We start from the raw sequence: 19,388 nt of genomic DNA on the forward strand, positions 1-19,388 counted from the left end.
CTCATTCATATATTTTCATTTCTCTGCTCTTTGATGGTGCTGAATCAGGGCTGTTGTAATGAGATCTTTACAGGTCTGATGTCCAAGGTTGGTATTGCATGGTGAGTGAATCACCATATGACTAAGAGCCATTGTGTTACCCTATTGTGTAATTTCTGATAAGGTGACAAAAGTATGAGAATTAAGAATAATATAAGCAAAATGCTGCATAAACTATAAAATGTCTGTGCCCGCACACATACACACACAAACACATACACAGTTTTTCTTGAGATCTCCGAGAGTGATTTCAGATGATGCAAAGTTAGTGGTATGAAATAAAGTATGTTGCTGCTAAAATTTCTGATAGTATCTGTAAATGAGTAGAAATTGGTTTAGATATCTAGCAGGTAAGTATTAGATCTGTTGGCTTATCCTGATTTATTGACATGGATCCATGGACTAGTGGTATCCTAAAATGGAATGCAAAATAGTATTTGCCTTGAAGTAAAGAATGTGGATTTTTTTTAATGTTGCCTAACAGAATACCTAAGAATGAGTGATCTGTGGATGCTGAATTTTATGTCATCATCAAATGAATCAAAATGACAGAAAGTGAAGTTAATTTCAGGCTCATTATTTTCATGCATTATATGCTATTTTAATTTTTTGGAGAAAACAAATTTGAAGATTGATAGGTTTTAAAATAAAGCAGTACCTAAACTTGCAGATACTAAGATGTCTATAAACAGACCCCCTTACAAAATGGAACAATACCAACAGAATTTGTGTGGGAGTTATGCATATGTCTATTGTATGTTTTTCTGAAAGATTCTTGTAGAAATCTACTTAAAATCTGTGCAAAGTGGCTATTTAATATGTACTTATTATACCATAGCAGTTAAATTTTTAAATAGAATTATAGCTAATTTGAGTTAATTTCTACATTGCTTAAAGATACAGAGAACTTTGGTAAAAATCTATTCATATTCAGAAAAGCTAGCTTATTGTCCTTTCTGGATCTAAGTCTTACATTTACCTCATGTTGAAGTCCATTAATGGGCACTTTTTGGTGATATTTGAAACATACCTTATACATAAAGTGCACAGTTTATTCTGGGAGTCTGAGATGAGGATTGAATATTGACATCAAATTCTGAAAGTTCATAAGCCTTAGGATTGACTGACTGACTCAAGTGGTATTTTGATTTCATATTAAGAAGTCAGAACTTTGTTAAGTCAATGAATACTAGAATACTCAAAGTCAGTAAGAAATAAAGAGTAACAACAGATGTCCTTATATAAATGAAATGATGATGTTTTGTACTAATATAGTCAACCTATTCATTATCTTAAAACTTAATTCTGCATTTGCAGTGAAAATTAAGTTGTACCCTCTTTGGGATTGGAAAGGTAGCATTAGGTTAACGTGCAAACTTCATCTTCTTAAATGTGAAATGACTTTACTTGGGAGTTGGGCAAAAAGGCACTTTGGGATTTGGATTCAATATAATTAGAATAATCTAGAGAGGTCTATAGAAAGAATTACCATTTGCATTAAATTTGTGAAAACATAAACCGATGTGTTTTTTAATTTAGTCATGTTATTAAAAGTACAGAAAGACCTAATATACTACTTAAAAAAAAAGTATTGATATAGAATAAGTCTACATTATTTTTATTTATTTATTTTTTTTGAGACAGAGTCTCACTCTGTTGTCTGGGCTAGAGTGCCATGGCGTCAGCTAGGTTCACAGCAACCTCAAACTCCTGGGCTCAAGCAGTCCTTCTGTCTCAGCCTCCCAAGTAGCTGGGATTACAGGCATGCGCCCACCATGCCCGGCTAATTTTTTCTATATATGTTTTTAGTTGTGCATATAATTTCTTTCTATTTTTAGTAGAGACGGAGTCTCGCTCTTGCTGAGGCTGGTCTGGAACTCCTGAGCTGAAACGATCCACCCGCCTCAGCCTCCCAGAGTGCTAGGATTACAGGCGTGAGCCACCGCGCCCGGCCTACATTATGTTTTAAAGTTAGAACTTGACACTGAAAACGTAAATCCAAGATGTATGTCTCTTTTGGTTTTGAGGTAAGATCTTATGCATATTTATGTCTTTTACATATATGCACACACAGAATTTAAAATCCTTGCTGACAGCTAACAAATGATTCCTATGGATCTAAAAGGAAAAAAACTGAAAAAAATCAGAAAATATTGAAAAAGAGGAATGGTTTTAAAGAGAGATTAACATCACTGCTAAGGTATAAATGTGTAATTTTTTTCAGATTGGAAAAGATTTTTTAAAACAAGTGATATCCAGTAGTTGTGGTGAGAATGTGAGACAACAGAAAAAAATCTTTTAAACTACTGGTGAGAGTGTGTTGTGTTGTGACTATATCTACCCCCCTCCCCACCCATTCATATATTGGAACCTAATCTCCAATGTGATGGTTATTAAGAGATGGGGCATTTTGGAGGTGTTTGAGTCAGGAGAGCACAGCCCTCATGAGTGGGATTAGTGACTTTATAAAAGGGGTGGAAGGGAGCTGTTTAACCCTTCTTCCATGTGGACATGGCTAGAAGGCACCGTTTTTGAAGCAGAAAGCGGGTTCTCACCAGACACTGAATCTACTGGTGTTTTGACCTTAGATTTGTCAGCTTCCATAACTATGAGAAATAAATTTCTGTTTCTTATAAATTACCCGGCATAAGGCCTTTTTGCTATAGCAGCCCAAATGGACTTAGACAGATAGTAAATCAGTATAACATCTCTGGAGGATAATATTGACAGCATTATCAGTAATGTTAGAGGTGGATGTACCCTTTCACATAGTAGTTCCTTCTTTAGAATTTACACTAAGATAATATTCAGGAATGTGCATAAAGATTTTGGTTCAAGGACAGTAGATTTTCAGATAAAGAAATATTAGAAACAGTGTAACTCTGTCAAACCCCAGGCCACAGACTGATACTGGTCCTTGGCCTGTTAGGAACCCGGGCCGCACAGCAGGAGGTGAGCAGCAAGCTTCAGCCCTATTTACAGCTGCTCCCCAGCTCTCCCATCACTGCCTGAGATCCGCTCCTGTCAGATCAGTGGCATTAGATTCTCATAGGAGCGTGAATCTTACTGTAAACTGTGTATGCGAGGGATCTAGGTTTCGCACTCCTCATGAGATCTAATGCCTGATGATCTGAGGTGGAGCTGAGGTGGTGATGCTGACGCTGGGGAGCTGCTGCAGATGTAATAAAGGTAATGTGCTTGAATCATCTGAAACTATCCCCCACACTCCCCCTTGGGAAAATTGTCTTCTATAAAACCCGTCCCTGGTGCCAAAAAGGTTGGGGACTGCTGATGTAACTGCTCAAAGAAAGATTAGTTACATAAATTTTTTTGGATAATATTTTAAAATGAGGCTATAGGAAATTTTAACGAGAAACCATTCATAGTATGGTATTCTTTTTATTGTGACGTATCAGGATACTTCAAGTTAAAAAGATAAACTATATAGACAGTAGCCCCTTTTCAATAAAAAAGTATGTATGCATATAAAAAACACTAGAAAAATATATAAAACATGGAAGAGGTTATCCCTGGCCAGTAGGATGACTGATGATTATTTTTGTTCTTAATTTGTTTTTGTATCTTCAATTTCCTGCCATGGATTTACTTTTAAGTCAGAAATAGTTATAACTAAAAGACAAATGTCTGACATTTGATGCTGAACGAAGCACAGAAATCATGCAAGTGCTTCTTATTCCTTTAAACTTATAGAAATAAAGTGTGCTTTTATTACTTTTAAGTTTTCAGGGAAATTCTTTTAAGAATTTTAAGACGATTGTTATGCATAGGAAAGGAAAAGTAAAATTTACTATTCTAAAGGAGAAAAACTGATGCTGAGATGTAGAGTGGTGTGCCTCCTAACTGGAGAGCTGTTCTAGGGTTTGGAGATGGATTTTTGTGTCTGTTGGTTAATAGAACTGGCTGCTTCCAGATGATTAGTTTTTTGTTTAATACCACAAACCTCATTCTTTTAGTCTGAGTGTTATATAGTTTTTCCAATATTGCTTTCTTTACCTTAGTACATCTAGGAAAACAGTTTGAAGACAAGCTATTAGAGTTTTAAGAAAATCTATTTGGTTTTATCAATTTAAAAATATCTGCTTGGTGTGTGTTGGATTTAATTTTGTGAGTAAGGAATGGGGTATGGTTATCTGTCATAGGCACATAGTGGGTTTTCTATGGATTTTGAATGGGAAAAGTTTGAGTTCCTCTGTTGTCTTTGAATGATAGCATTTTCTTGCATTCTTTTTCACTCTGAGTATATATAGACATATTTTTGATTATTTACCTATTAGGTGCCAACTATTGTGCCAAATGCTGGGGATATAGTGGTAAATAACAAAGTCTAGCCCTTACCCTCAAAAAACATATTTTAATGGGAAAGACAGGCCAAAAATAAGTAACATGCAAAATCACCAGTTGTAGTATGTGGTGAGAAGAAAGTTAGAAATGTTCTCATAGAGAGAGTAATGCAGAGGGGTGGGCTTGGTAGGGAGATGGGCAGTCTTAACCAGTACTTTAAATATCTGTGTGTACTTCTCTGAGCAAGTGATACATAAGCTGAGGCTCAAAGGATGGAGAAATTGAGTTCCAGGCAAAGGGAGTCCAAGGCTGGGGCAAAGAGAGTGAGGAGGAAATGGAAAGACGGAGTTGGAAAGCGAGGCTGAGGTCAGATCCCGAAAGGCCTTTTAGGTGGCAGTAGGGGTTTTGATTTTACTGTAACTGCATGCAGACAACACTGAAGGTTCCAACTAGGTAAATAACATGATTAGGAACAACCAATTTTATGAGCCCAGGTGTGTGATTATTTGTAACAATTTGCAGAGTGTGATCTGCCAATAAACCTCTTTCACAGTATGCTGTGGTTGTAACAGTAGTTTGATCAATATGTGTTTAGTCTCTCTGGAGTAAGGAAGAGTTGCAATATATGTGCCCTCATTTAGTTCTCAGCACCATCTAGCAAGGAGAAAATATTTGAATTATTTAGAGGAGAAAACTCAGAGAAATTGTGATTTTTTTTAATCCACCATTTATCACTTATAGTTAATCAGGCCCTGTGCATTATTTCACTCAATCTCTGTGAAGAAGATACTATTATTTTCATTTCATAGATAAGCAAACAGACTTAATGAAGTCATGTGGCCAAAGTCATAGATCTGTAAATAATGGAGTTGGGATTTGAAACTGTTTTGTACATGAACCCGAGTTCTTTACAACTATGTTCTATCACCTGTGTTAATGTTTTGTTTAAGGTAATGTAACACTAAATTATAGTACCAGGGGAAAAATTAAGGTTTAAATTTCAAATTCATGGCTTTCAATCATAATGTGCCACCTCTTGACATAGTTTTTTTAATCTGTTTTCCATAGCCCCATGTCAGGAATACAAGGGAATTAGATGTGAGCATTGGAGTTATCACTAAAAGGTCTTAAAACTGCAAACTAAGCAAAGATTGAGAATTGGTCTGGAGAATCAACATTTTACCAACTGAAAATAAACTTGAAAGTGATTCTTAATATTTGGCCAAACCAGGGTAAACCTTCACTATATTAACAATTTTCAGCCAAGGGCCGTAACTAAATTCTACTACCAGGGCTAACTCTAGTTCAATGATATTCAAAGAAGTTAAACCACTGACTGATACATCCTCTGGCTATTTAATATCAGTGTATCATTGTGACATTCAGCTTCAGATCATGTTGAAGTCTCTCAGACTGCAGTTCTCCTATGTGCCACTGACACATGTTGTTTGATTTAAGCCGCCTCTCTCTCTCCTATTTATTGGTAACATACAAGCTGCAAGGATCATTTGATGTGCAAATTAAATTGCAGGTTTTATTTTCAAAGGATGACATAAACTATATCATTTTAACAACTATTTACACAGCTTTTTCTAAACTGCTACTCTGAAAACAGGCATTTCATTCTGTTTATTGCAGTGCTTCCTGATTTACTTTTTCAAGGATGCTCGCTCAGTATTGGCTTGTTAAAGTATACATACATATGATAATTCCTTACAGTGTTTCAATAGGTACATGCTTTGGAATTAAACTTGGGCATTCTCATGATTTTTTGCTCAGATAATCCCTTATCAGCATTCACAACTTCTTTTTTATACTTGCTGATTTGCACTTTTCTTGTCTTCTTTCCCCACTTCCTTCCCAGTGATTATAAGTGGGAGAAGTTAAGTCTCATTATCTAGCTGATGTGATAATTTCATGACTGTATTACAGAGTTAAGGTAAAAATAATGGAGGAAGGATTGATACTTCTATATGAAATGTCTTTTTGTTTCTAAATGGTATTTTAACCACCTAGAAACCCTCATGATTTTAATAAGCTAAAGTAGTCCTCTCTCTCTCTCTTTAACACTCTGTGGAAAGGAGAGGTTTTGGGGAGGACATTTTAAGTTTAAAAACGCTGTTTTACAAGGACCATCCTGTCAGTGCTTTTGATAAGCATTCACCAAGACTCCCAGCTAGCTCGTTTGGTGGGCATGAGACTCTTGATATGCAAGCGCCACGCCAATTACATGGAATGCTAGCACCATTTTAGTCAAGTGAAATGAAGGTCTAAGTGAAATCTTAATGATGAGAAATAATGGTTCTACATGCCAAAAGCTTTTCTTTTCCCTGCCTCTCAGAAATTCTTTGTACCTATTGTGTTTCAGCAGAGTCTGTATTTAAATGGGAAATTTTCGGCAGAAATGGAGAGCTATATAATTTGTTATTTGATAATTTTTGAAGTAAATTTACAGATGGCATCATAGAGACTGATAATTTTTCCTTATCCATCATTAGGTTTTTCTAACTATTTGGTTATTTAATTTTTATGAAAATTGACCATTTTATATTGAAAAGGGAAAGCGGCTAATTACTATTTTTTAGCAAAAATCAAATCAAGTAGATTTTCTCCTTTTAAATTTGAATTAGGAAAATGTTGTAGAGTATTTGCTCTGAATGAGACCTGACAAATTGGACTGATTGGTCTCATTTTTTATAGGTGAGGAAATGGAGGCTGTGAGAGGTTAAGTTACTTACCCAAGGCTACAGAGCTATTAAGTGGCGGACTTGGCTTTTGGTTTGCTAGTGCTGAGGTGTTTGTACTTTACTACTTGTCTTTGGTTGTAGGACATGAATGGAAATGAGAAATTACTGTTTCTTTTGTTTTCACTATTTTTTTTTCCAAGAATTTATTGGGTTTTTCATTGAAAATGCCAAATAAGCTCATGTCTTACTGGAATTGTACAATGACTTCTAGGTTGAAAATAACATTTAAAATCCATAATAATAAGTTTGTGTGGTATTTCCTTTAATGTATTCCTAAACTTTGCCAATTTAAAGCAAAACTATCATTTTGTTCGCTTATATACCCTTTTATATAATTTTATAGTTCATCTTCCTCCAATCAATATTTCCCTAACTTATCAGAGACTAATGCCATCTATAGATTTGATTTAATTACAATCTCACTCTTCATGAAGAACGTATAATATTGGCCCTGCTGTGTGTATTTCTTTACCCAAAGAAGTACCCATTTATATATATTTTTGTTTTCTACCTTTAATTCAATTTCTGCAACCAAACAATAGCTCTAAACCCATACCAACTCATTTAATCTATTTTTATATTAACAAATTGATTCTTCCTCTCATTTACATGTCATGTATGTTTGTCCTTTTGTATGCCTATGATATATTAGTAGTAGATACTACTCTCCCCAAATATGAATTATTTCACATCTCTTAAGTTGGTAAGCATTTGATTGCTCATTCTATTCATATGAATTTAGATTAGCTTGTTAGTAATTGAAATTTGACAATATGTAGTTTATAGTTTTTTTCTTAGAAACTTCTTTTGCATTCTCTCATATTATTAATAGTAGTACGTTTCTTACTCCCATTAGAAAGGGTGGTAAAGTTAGAAAGAGAGAAAGAGTTGGTTTACGAGAAGACAAAGCAGATAGCGAATCTTGTGAGAGGAAGGAATGAAGGACAGATGAGGAACTGGGGTTGACCGATACAGGAACTGAGAGTGAAATTGTAGTTACATTTCTAAGATGAATGAATTGTGACATTGTTGATCGATTCTGCTTGGTTGTCCTAACAATTTATGTAAATGAACTCAAGTCATTTCGGATCTGATGATCTTAGTTGACAGGTTATGCTGCAGCCTATCTTGTCTGCCTCTATATTCGTGGTTACCAAGTATGGAAATGTAGGGCAAGGTTACCAGCAGAGATGTGCGTGTGCAGTTTCCAGCTTCCTTCATAAGCTTTGGAAAAATATGCAGTAATCAAATCTGTCACATTCCAAATATATGATATTTCATGTAGCTACTTTTGGTAAATTGCCCTATCATAGAAAGCTGAGGGAGTCAGCAAATACCCGTGAGCCTTGCTTAGATTTGTCCTACATCATTGGTGTCCTGAGTGTGCATGTGAATGATTATAGATGGCCCTCAGTCCATGCAGTTTTTTATTAGTATTCTGGAGAATGATTAGTCATATACCAGCCTGTACCAGATTTGTCTTTCATAAGACTTTATTAACATCTTTACTGATAATGCAAAAACCAAAATTCTATCAGAATTCTGTTACTTTAACAGCAGGGCATTAATTGTACCTGTTAACTTATTATTAGGAATCTATTTCTGAGCAGCAGCATTTTTTGGCATTTGGCAGATCCATGGTCCCAAGACAGGAGTCCGCCCCTTTCAGCTTTCAAGTTCAGTGATATCTTGAAATATTGGGTTGGAATTTTATACATTTTGAAGGATTTCCTTTCTGCTACTTTAATACTGATCTCCTCGCCAAAGAGCTCATATTAGTATTTTCTGCTGTTCTCCCCATTGGTTTCAAGATTTTGATATTCTTCTCTTCTCACACCCTTAAGTATCTGACTCTTCCTATTTTTTTCCTAATGCCCTTCTGTTGCAGTTTAGCTTCCCCAGAAAGCAGACTTTGAGATGCAAATTAGTGTGCAGGAAGTTTATTAGAAAGTTCTCTTGGGATCAACCCTTGTGGACTGAGGGACAGAACCAGTATTGGGCAGAAGGGAAAGTTGGACTGCCATGTAGTCTCCAATAAGATCTGACCATGTGGGGAGCTCAAAGTGTCACCAGTTGGGAAAAACGGACCAAGTCTTTATATTCCGCATGTCAACTAGTCTTTGGATGTGGGCTGCCCTGGGAAGAGAGTATGACATTTTATAGGAGACTCTTCAGCTGAGGCCATTCTCAAAAGAGCTGATAGCTGAGGGTTGTCTGCTGGCTGCACCATGGCAGCTGGACAATCAATTCTTCAGTCCTGAAAGGGGACGTGGGTGGCACATCACAGTTTCCACTCCATTTTTTTTTTTTTTTTGCAAGGATGCTGGAGATAGTAAAGAATGGCCTGGGGAATGCTCAGAATTTTCAGGAATGAGGAGTTACAGGGCAGAGTGATCAGGAGCTTGGAGAGATAGTAGAGATAAGTTGATGTGGAAGGGGTTCTGCCAGACAATTGAATTCTGGCATTGATTATTGCTTTTCTAAATATGTTTTTAAAATTATGTTTATAGTGTTGCTATTCCCTTTTTAAGTTACAAAAATCTGATGAACACTGTGGGTGCTCTATGCCAAAAATGTGCATAACTTTATATACATACTATTTGGTTTTTGTAAAACCTACTGATGAGTTTTCAGTTTTCTGTCCTTTATAATTTAAATAATGCTTTTTTGGGTCTTCATATTAAAAAATTACTTGAGTGCTAAGTTTTATGTTTGGTATATCTGTTAATGCTTAATCATAGTAAATCATTTTCCCACACATTTTATAATTTCTAAGTTTATAAGCTCATCTTCACTGGGGATTGTTTTTGGTTTGGTTTTGTTTTGGTTTTTCTACTTGAAGAATCCCATGTGGCCTTGTTTGTGGAGTGTTGCTTTAAAATGGTTTTCTGTTTGTTTTTTCCAGATACTATTGGGATTTCACTGACCCAGGATCCAGTTTCTTAGCTTGGGGATTTTTAATTTTTTATCTTGGAGATTCTCATACAAATAAGATTAAGACATCAAAACTGTTGTGTCATAGGTTTAGGATTTTAATTTCTGGTTGTAGTATTTCCCCTGCTCTCTCACCTAGATTTTCAGAGATAAGTCTTACTAAAACAGTGAGTGAATTTCTCCTGCTCCCACCATGCCACTGCCTTTTTAACTGTGATTGCAGCCCTTTAAAGACAGATCTGGTTTTATGGTACCAACTTTATACCTTATGTGTGCCAAGCTCTCTTCTTTTGTCCCAACATGGGCAGCAAGACTGCTATATACAGATGTGCAGGTTGTATCCTGTGTTGAGGAAAAGTAGGGCCAGAAATCTAGTACAGCTCTGTTTTCTTGAGGGAGCATTTTCTTCTGATCTTTTCTCCTTGAAGGGCATCCTGTTAGGACCAATTTCAATCTAGGCTTAAGCACTGAACAGACTGATTATTCCTGGTTGCCACAGGAATAAGTTGCTTTTGTGCTTCCCACTTTGTCCATCGATTCCAGCTTTGGTTTAGCACCAGGGAATTTTCTTTACTGCAAGTAAAACTATGTATTTAATTTTGTTACACATATTTTCTTCTTTTCTAAGTGTTTTGTAGTGTAAAGTCTTCATTAGCTCAGTTGACCATATTGCTGTGCTTGGAATTCCCATAAGTTACTTATTAACCTCTATTGCTCAGATTCTGCCTAAAATGAATGATAATGGTGCCTATCTATATAGTCTTAATTTAGACCACAAGTAAGTTCTCAGTCAGTGCTAGCCATTATTATTGGCACAATTTAAAACCTTTTTTTTACCACCTTAGGCAAGAGTTGGAAGTATAGTAGTAGCTATGTTTACTTACTTAACAAGAAGAGGAAGTCTTAGTTAACGCCCTAGAGAAACCAAAGGAGAAATTTTGTTCATTATACTACAATGCCAACTGAAGCTTAGAGTCCCACCCTTTTTTTTTTTTTTGCTACACCAAAGGTCGCTTGGCACATAAGTGATAAGTGAACTCAGTGGAATGTCCTCTCAGTATTGCCTGGACGATCGCTTAGAGGAGTTTTGCCTGGATTGTGTGGGTAGGTAAGTTTGAGTTTAATATTTTCTTTGCTAAGGAGGTCTCTCAAAGGCATAATTATTATAAAGGGTATTTGTAGACCTTGAAACATGTAGTAATAACTTCTTAGTCCAATTAAGCCCTTTGACAGTTTTTAAAATTTCCATTTGGTATTCCAAGTGAACTCTAACCTTGGTGAAATTGGTGGTAGCCCTGTCTCTACAGGGTCCTCCTGCCTCCTGTCTTCTTGCTTACAGAGATGGGGATTTAAAGGATTTCCTTCCTTTAGGTCATGGTGTTTAAGAGAATAATTTTCCCTCTCACATGTTAGCTAAGAAAAGACCTATTGACTATTAACAGTCAGGAATGTGAGAATGCATAGACACTATATATCAAGATCATAAAAAAAATATTTTGAACATAATCTTATATGCAAATTCTGTGATTATCTTATAAATATTGACTGCTTTGGATTGTTTATACAATGTTGTACTATGAAAATTTGCTTATTAACCACGTTTAGCCTTCTTAGGTTGTTATTGGCTTTGAGTCCACAGGCTAAACACTGCCAAATTCCTGTGTAAACATTTTGCTTGAGACCTAAAATGTAGTTGAATATGTGTATTTAAATTTTTTTTAAGCCCATGTATATTAATGGAACTTGCAAATGTTTAAATAGTCAATTAGTGGAAGCTTTTAAAGAACAACTCTTTCAAAAATCCAATTTTATAGTGTTTTAAACATCACATTTGAGTTTAGTGGCAAACATATATCAATAATTCTTAATATTTAGATTTATATATGTCTTTTATTTTTGTTCTTATTGATTTATTTGTTATATTTAATCTTATTCAGAAGAAACTTTTTCTTAATTGTTCAGTTACTAGTAGTTAAACACAAGGCTAAGATTTATACTATTTAAAAACAAGAGCTAATAACATTGTGCCACAATATGTTAGATAGCAAAAGTAAATAACTGGTAAAGTTACTGTTTTGGTGCTGGGAAATGTAGTGAGTTCTTTAGTTTAGGTGCCATGTATGGTTGTATTGATCGTTTTTGAAATACATTCTTCAGTATGTTGATTTTCCTGTAATATGTCTATTATTTCTTAAGCCTCTTCTATACCTTAAGGAACATTATCAATTTACACAAATTTTAGCGACCCACACAAACATCGTGTGCAGCTTTTTGGTAGTATACATAGGTGAAGTTACTTGAGATGTTTATGGCTAGATTTATTCTTACCCTTGCTATAAAGTTTTGGTCAGCTTCACTAGCTAAATTGTAAGGCAAATGTTAGTATCATGTGGAATATAAACCTCCATATATGTTCTGGGAATGGAATGTAAACTATTTTGTTCTTTGACCCACTTATCCCCACCATTAGGAGGATATCCTTGCATCTGCTGTTCCTTGAGTGTTATAAAAGAGGTTTCTGTTTTTCAGCAGCTAGACTTGGAAACAGATTCTTCAATTTAACTTAAGTAAATTGTATATAAAAGGAAATGACTACGGAGAGGAAAAGCTGTTTAGTCTCATTTCTATGTAAATAGTTCTGAAATAAATTGTATAGAGAAGTCTTTTTTTTAACTTATTTTTCAGTGACATCGTGTGTCATTAATTCATCAAAGTAGATATGAAGTTTAGTTAAAGAAACTCCCTTGGTGACAAAAATCAGTTTATTGTATTTTAGACTTTTAAATAATAGCTGAGTTGAATTGTATAAAAATTTTGTGCAAAGGATATAATGAAGTAGATTATCATATAGTCTTTTGATAATTTACCCTATATTTCTAATTTAATTAAACAGTTAAGTATTTAAAAATTTTCTTCTTATTTTAGAGTTTAGGTTTGTATATGTGTTTTCACTTGCTTAATTTGACATGTAAGCACTTAAAAATTGACTTTTCAGCTATACGAATAAATTATACTTCTTATTTTGGTTAAAATTTGTGGCATTTTACATAGAATCTTGTGTACAGAATGTATTAACTAGATTTGGGGAATTTGATTAGAAGAAACTTATGGTACCCTTAATTCTCAATCTATTTTCTAAAATGTTAAAGCAATTTGTGGAATATTGTCTGTCCTTGGTAACCTAAGATCTGAGCTGAATGGAATGTGAATTTCTTAAAGCTTTCCCTTAGATCGAGTATCAACATTTGTTCAAGAAGGCTTTAGTTTTAGGAACATTGTTATACATTTTCTTGATTATTAAAAAGGCATTGTGTCAGATATCTAGATGTAATTCAGAATGATATTATTTAACTTTGCTAATTATATTATCCTAATCACCAGATTTAAAGTTCTGGTAACAACTCTCTGATATATTATTACTACAGTATTAGGTTATATTATATTCTTATCTTCCTTCATTGTTTCAAAAAAAATGCTTTCCCTCATTATGCAGGTAATTTTTCTTCACTTCACCATTTTGTATAATTTGCCAGACCAAATGACATAGTTAGTATCCATTAAGTAGAGCCATGAATATCAATCTTGTACACAAAGCCTGGGATTGTGGTTGGGGAAAGCCCTCCTGCTGTTCTGGCCTGGCATTCCAAAGACTCTGAATGAATTCTCTTAACTTATTCAAAGCCTGGATTTGTAAAAGCCAATTGGCTTCATTTTGCCCATTCATAACTCATGCTACATTCTTCTGGTTAAAAATTACCAGTAAATTTCCCATTTCCCATCATACAGAATTCAATGTCCAGTATGTGGCTTATCATTTGAGTCATATATCTTAACTTATGGCCAAGCTTCTTGTTCTTTAGGCTTCATACCGCCCATTTCCTGGTTCTTTTTCTATAACACAGAATGCCAGGCTATAATTAGGAAATCTCTCCCTCATATTCAAAACTTACCTCATCCTTAAGGTCTACAGACCACCAACATTAAATTTCTTCTCCTGGTCTCCTCTCCCAATGTTGAAAGTAATCTGTTTTGTATTTTATGCATTTTCTTATGGTGCTTTGTGTTCTATCTTGTGTTATAGTTATTTTTACATGTGTTATGATATTTTACTTCTCCTGTAATATTGATCAACTTTAATTGATTGACGGAGTTATTTAGTTTAAGCCTCCATCTCTTACCATGATAATTTGGAGGTGGTTTTGTCTTGTTTCTTGTATGTTGCCTTGTAGGTGCTTATTGTAAATATTTGGTGACTAAAAAAAAAAATGGAATGATATGACAGTGTTAGTTACTACCAGACGTTTTACTCCTTTGTTGGAATGGACATTTGAGGACAGGGGATCAACTGGAGATCTAAATACGTGTGGCATGGCTGTCTGAATCAGAGCCATCCCCAGTCGGGAAAGCTGAAGAAACAATCAAAGCTGCAGTTAAGAAATGTTTAAATCATGTAGAGTAACTCAATACTGACAGGGAAAGAACGACTCTTTCTAGCTCAAGACTTTGGGATGATAGGAAATTGAAGAGTAACACAGGCTTTGTAGATAGCAACTACAGTTCTGATTCAGAACATTTTTCATGAATTCATAGTTTGAGAATAAATACAGTTAGTTCTGCTGTAATGCTTATTTTGAAAATGAGAATTTATTCCTACATGATTGATATTAGGGAACAATTTGAGCATAATGCAGATTTCATTGCTTATGCTTGATTTCATCTGAGAAATAGTAGGCAAGCACAGAAAATTTCACATAGCTGACATGAGCAGCATAGGAATGCCAAAATGCACACGCACAAACCTCAGACATCTAGCTACCTTGCTTCACCACGTTATGAGCCATACCCATTCACATTTTGTGTTACAGCTTCTCCTCCAATTTCAGATAACCCGTCTTCCACCACTTCCCCATAATTCACGAGTTGCAACCTTTTGCCACACAATTCCTCAAGCGAACTTCAGGTCTTTTCAAGGTAGAGTGCTGTAGTATTGTAGTTTTTATTTATTTTTTAATCATTCAACATATTTAAAACTGTGCTGTGGTCTTTATTAGGCTCTTAGCTTTCCTTTTATTATGTGTCACTGACAGAGTTTTTGATTCTTGGGCCTCTAACTTTATTTTTCCCATAAACTCTGTGGTTTTAATTAAGTGATTTTGCTTAGCATTGTGATTTTTAGGAATGCATATGGCTCATTATAACAGAACTGACTGTACTAATTGATAACATACAGAGCGTGAACTGATTGTTCTCTCATCTCCCCCCCACCTTTTAATGGTGAAAGTCAATAATAGTGTCTGTAAGGAGGAACACAGTACAACAAAGCAAAATGCCAGAGACCTTCTTTAAGCAGTGTTGTAACTAAAAAGGGGGGGACATAAATTTACTGGTGGGAATAAACAGATAGGCTCGAGAACAAGTAGAGATTGAGAAGTAAACATACAAAGCCTGTAGCCCTCTGGAATAAAAATATATCTTATCTTCAAATAATAATTATGTTTAACATTTTTTAAGCCATTAGTATGTGCTAGGCACTATGATAAGTACTTGACATGAATTATGTTATGTAATCCTCACAAAACCCTATAAAGTATTATTACTGTCTTTATTTTAGAGATGAAGAAAAGAGAGGCTTAGAGGGGTTAATTAACTTGCCTAAGGTCAATAACTCGTAAATGTAAATGGCAGAGCCAATTTTTGAATCAAGTCTGACTTCTGTGCTTTAGATCTTAGTGGTTGGTCTCTTAGAGTACTTTGCGGATTAGAAATAACTTTCACATGTTTTATTTTCATGTATTATTTCATCCTCACTTAATAACTGTCTCTGATTGGCATCACGAACTGTTTTGATCCCTGTGATAGACAAAGAAACAAAGGTACTCAGGCTAAGAATATGAAGATTATCAGAGGCAGAACAATAACAGAAACTAATTCTGACACCTGACTCAGAATTTTTTCCTGGGTCTTATACATGAAAAGAGGAGAAAAATTAGAGAATTAGCTATAAGGAGGTGAGCTGAACTACAGAAAGAGAAAGAAATGATTGTGTTGGAAGTTGGGGGGAAAAAAGAAAGTTAATTATGACAATACCTCAGAACTGAAAGGAGAGAATCTCATGGAGAAAGAGCATGGGGGCTTCTCACTCTGTGGTACAAGAAGCCTCGTCAAATTCTCATAAAGGAACTAAAACCAGCAATTTCAATACAGCATCATGGTAAGAGATCTCTGAGGTCATGAGCATAAACTGGTTATGCTGTAAATCCTGATTAGTAATAGACTCAGAAAAATCAGAGGGAAAGGCAAAGTGACACTGGAGGAAGACTTGGAAAGTCTTTAGTTTACTGCTTCTGTAGCTTGAGATGTATCCTTTTTTTTTTTTTTTAAGTTGTGAGTTATCTCACACGGCCTAACATATGAGCAAGTATTTAATTAGTGTTTGTTATGCTGAAAGTTTAATAAATAGTAAAGAGAGTAGTTCTTCAGTTGAGTATTGATTAAGATGAGGTAATAGGATAAGTAAGGGTGGAACTGATGAGTAGTTATGAACTTAAAGCAAACTATAGTGGGCTATTTTCTTTCTACAAGTCAAGGATGGTTTTTACATTTTTAGTAGGTTATTAAAAACAAAAACAAAGAATATCAAGAGACCATACATATGTGGCCCACAAAGCCTAAAATATTTATAACCTGGCCTTTTGCAAAAGGTTTGTCAACCCCTGACCTGAAGTATATCCTGTGAAGCAAAAAAAGTTAGATTCGTTCCTTTTTAGGAAATCAGATTAGGTAATGTAAAGTAGTATAATATTTCTTAGGGGGTTACATTTTCAAACATGTACCTTTTACCCCACATGGAGGAAGGAATTTTTACTTATTTAGCATGATATTTTGCTAGGGGCTTTGTGTGCCTTTATTTCTCATACCCTTGAGAGAGATTATAACCACTTCACAAAGGAGGAAACTAGGCTCATAGAGGCTAACTAAGTAAGCCTAAAGTTTCACTTTAATCCTAAAGTAGTGGGATTCAGGTATAAGTTTGTCTGGCTGACTCCAGATAAAAAAGTGGTAAGGAAAATTTGTTTGTAGAAGTGAATATAGACTATTCAAAATTCTGACTTGAAAATATCTACATAGATATGAGATGTGGACATTTGTAAAAACCTTAGTTAATGTCTAAAATATAAAAAAACTACACTACACACAAAAAATATGGTAGGTTGGAGAATTGTGTAAATTTTATTATAAAATTTGCACGTGAAGGAATATCTTTGGATAAATTACATAAAAAGTTGTAAAGAAAATATAAAGAACAGAAAATTCAGGTCTCATATTAAAAATTTCAAATAATATTCAGCTAAAAGGAAGATGAAATTTAAAATGTTTTTAATATAAAGTAAAAACTGAAAAAGTATGTTCTGCTTCAACAGAAAGTGTACCAGGTAGCAGTTTATTTTTGAAAAAGCAGATGTTAAATATTGGCCTAAATGTCGAACTATAAAATTTTATGAAGAAAATTTCAGAGTCCTGTGAAAGCATGTAATGTAGGAATCTAAGATAGATTGGTCAGTCAGGGAATGACTTCCCAAGGAGGGGCCATTTGAGCTGAGAGATAAGAGTTAGATCTAGGCAAAGACATAAAAGATAATTATTCTATTAATAGACAAGTGTGATAGGCCTTGAGGAAGCAAGAGCTTGATATATCCAAGGAAAGATCATTTGAGGACAGGAATTATTATATATCTGTTTTGGTCATCATTGTCTATCCAGCTTTGAAAATACAGTACCTGCTGGCAAATAGTAAGCCCTCAGCAAGATTTATTGAATGGATAAAGAATAAGTGGACATTTTGCTGGAAAATTCATGGTATAATTGTGAGCACAGGGGTTGCCTGGGTGAAAGCTACTGTCCTCTTCTCTGAAGTCAACCTAATGACATTAAGTGACTTAGACTGTTGGTAACCTCAGGTTACCCTAGGCCACTTGCAGCCCAGCTTTTCCCAAACCTTCTTAACTACTAAGTATCTAAATGGAACTTGACCTAGAGACGATTTGCACAGAAAAGGCAGAAAAAATGAATGTAGAGTGCTTCAGCTGGATCTGTTCCTGAGAAGAGAAAGTGAATTTGTATTACGACAATGTCAGGAATAAATCTGAGGTTGAATGAATAGAGCCATGTTTTGAAAAATAGCCAGAGGAGGGGAGGGTGTTTGTTCTGTGCTAGAACAGATGATCCTGGCTGCTCTGGAGGATCGATCACTGGTGACCAAATAACAAATGATAATCAGGCTTAGAGATTTAATAAAGAAGTTAAATACTCAAATACTTACTATTGGTAGAGCCTATTTCTTAAAAATCAAATTTGAACTTCTAAATTGAGATAATATCTTTCATAGGTTTGGGTGCATTGAGGAATTTATGAAGTAGAAAGAGATGTATGTTTCCCGAGTCTATGAAATAAGATTATAGTAGCCATGGGAGGGAGTATTTTACAAGAAGTTTACCATAAAACAGAGGTGAAATACCATTTTGCAGAAATAAAGAGAAAGAGTAACCTTAGGTGACAAGGTGACTGGGAATTGGAAACAGAAGGAAAGAAAATATTTTCAGGGTTATTCTTGAATGCTTGTCTTAAGTTAAAAAAATAATAATAGCTGATAAGTTGTAGCAATAACACATATACATCATTAAACAAGAATTCAGTGACGTGTATGGGTTTTACTTAAGCTTAAACTTTCGTGAACTTTAATGATAGCATACTGCTGGGGGGTTTAATGTGAAGTTTGAGAATTTTCTTACTGGATATCATAAGGCTGTTTCCCTATAAAAAGGGTAATACTGGCTAGCAGTTGAGATAAGTACTTCCTAAGAGTTGGAAGTTTTTTGATAAGTGAGAAAAAAGGTGCCCCTCTCCCCAAAACAAAAGCTTTCAAAGGGTGTGTTGGAAGTGGCATTAGTGGTCCTGGTAGGGTGAAAACTCTTTGTTTAAAATGGATTGTTTCTAAGTATTAAAATTACTCAGTTGGGTATCATCAACGTCACTTGGCTCATTTCTAGGAACAGAGGGTATTCTAACTACCGCAGTCAACAATTGATTTGCCAAATGAAAAAATAGAAAAACATTAGCCGGGCATGGTGGCACGTGCCTGTAGTCCCAGCTACTAGGGAAGCTGAGGCAGGAGAATTACTTGAGCCCAGTTTGAGGTTGCTGTGAGCTAGGCTGATGGCACCGCACTCTAGCCTGTGTGACAGAGCAAGATTCTGTCTCAAAAACAAAACAAAACAAAATAAAAAAACCAAAACAATTAATTTGCTATAAAACATCAAGTTAATAACTTTTTTAAAAAGGAAGTTATTAATATTTCATAAGTCAAAA

The 19,388-nt window shown here is 35.0% G+C and overlaps 1 protein-coding gene across 3 annotated transcripts in view; it reads left to right on the top strand.

Moving 5' to 3' along the window:
• Nucleotides 1-19,388, top strand: part of EPS8 (epidermal growth factor receptor pathway substrate 8) — a 164,407-nt gene that overhangs the window by 58,619 nt on the left and 86,400 nt on the right. Inside the window, exon 1 of one of the 3 annotated variants that reach the window (XM_045554264.1) lies at nt 11,033-11,130. The exons of 1 other annotated variant lie outside the window; for it this stretch is intronic. The gene's annotated coding sequence lies outside the window, so the exon portion shown is untranslated. Of the gene's footprint in view, nt 1-11,032; nt 11,131-19,388 lie in introns of those variants that run through there. One more of the 3 variants, XM_045554265.1, reaches the window with a different exon arrangement.

The sequence above is a fragment of the Lemur catta genome, chromosome 6 (assembly GCF_020740605.2).
Source record: "Lemur catta isolate mLemCat1 chromosome 6, mLemCat1.pri, whole genome shotgun sequence".
NCBI classification, from domain to species: Eukaryota; Metazoa; Chordata; class Mammalia; order Primates; family Lemuridae; genus Lemur; species Lemur catta.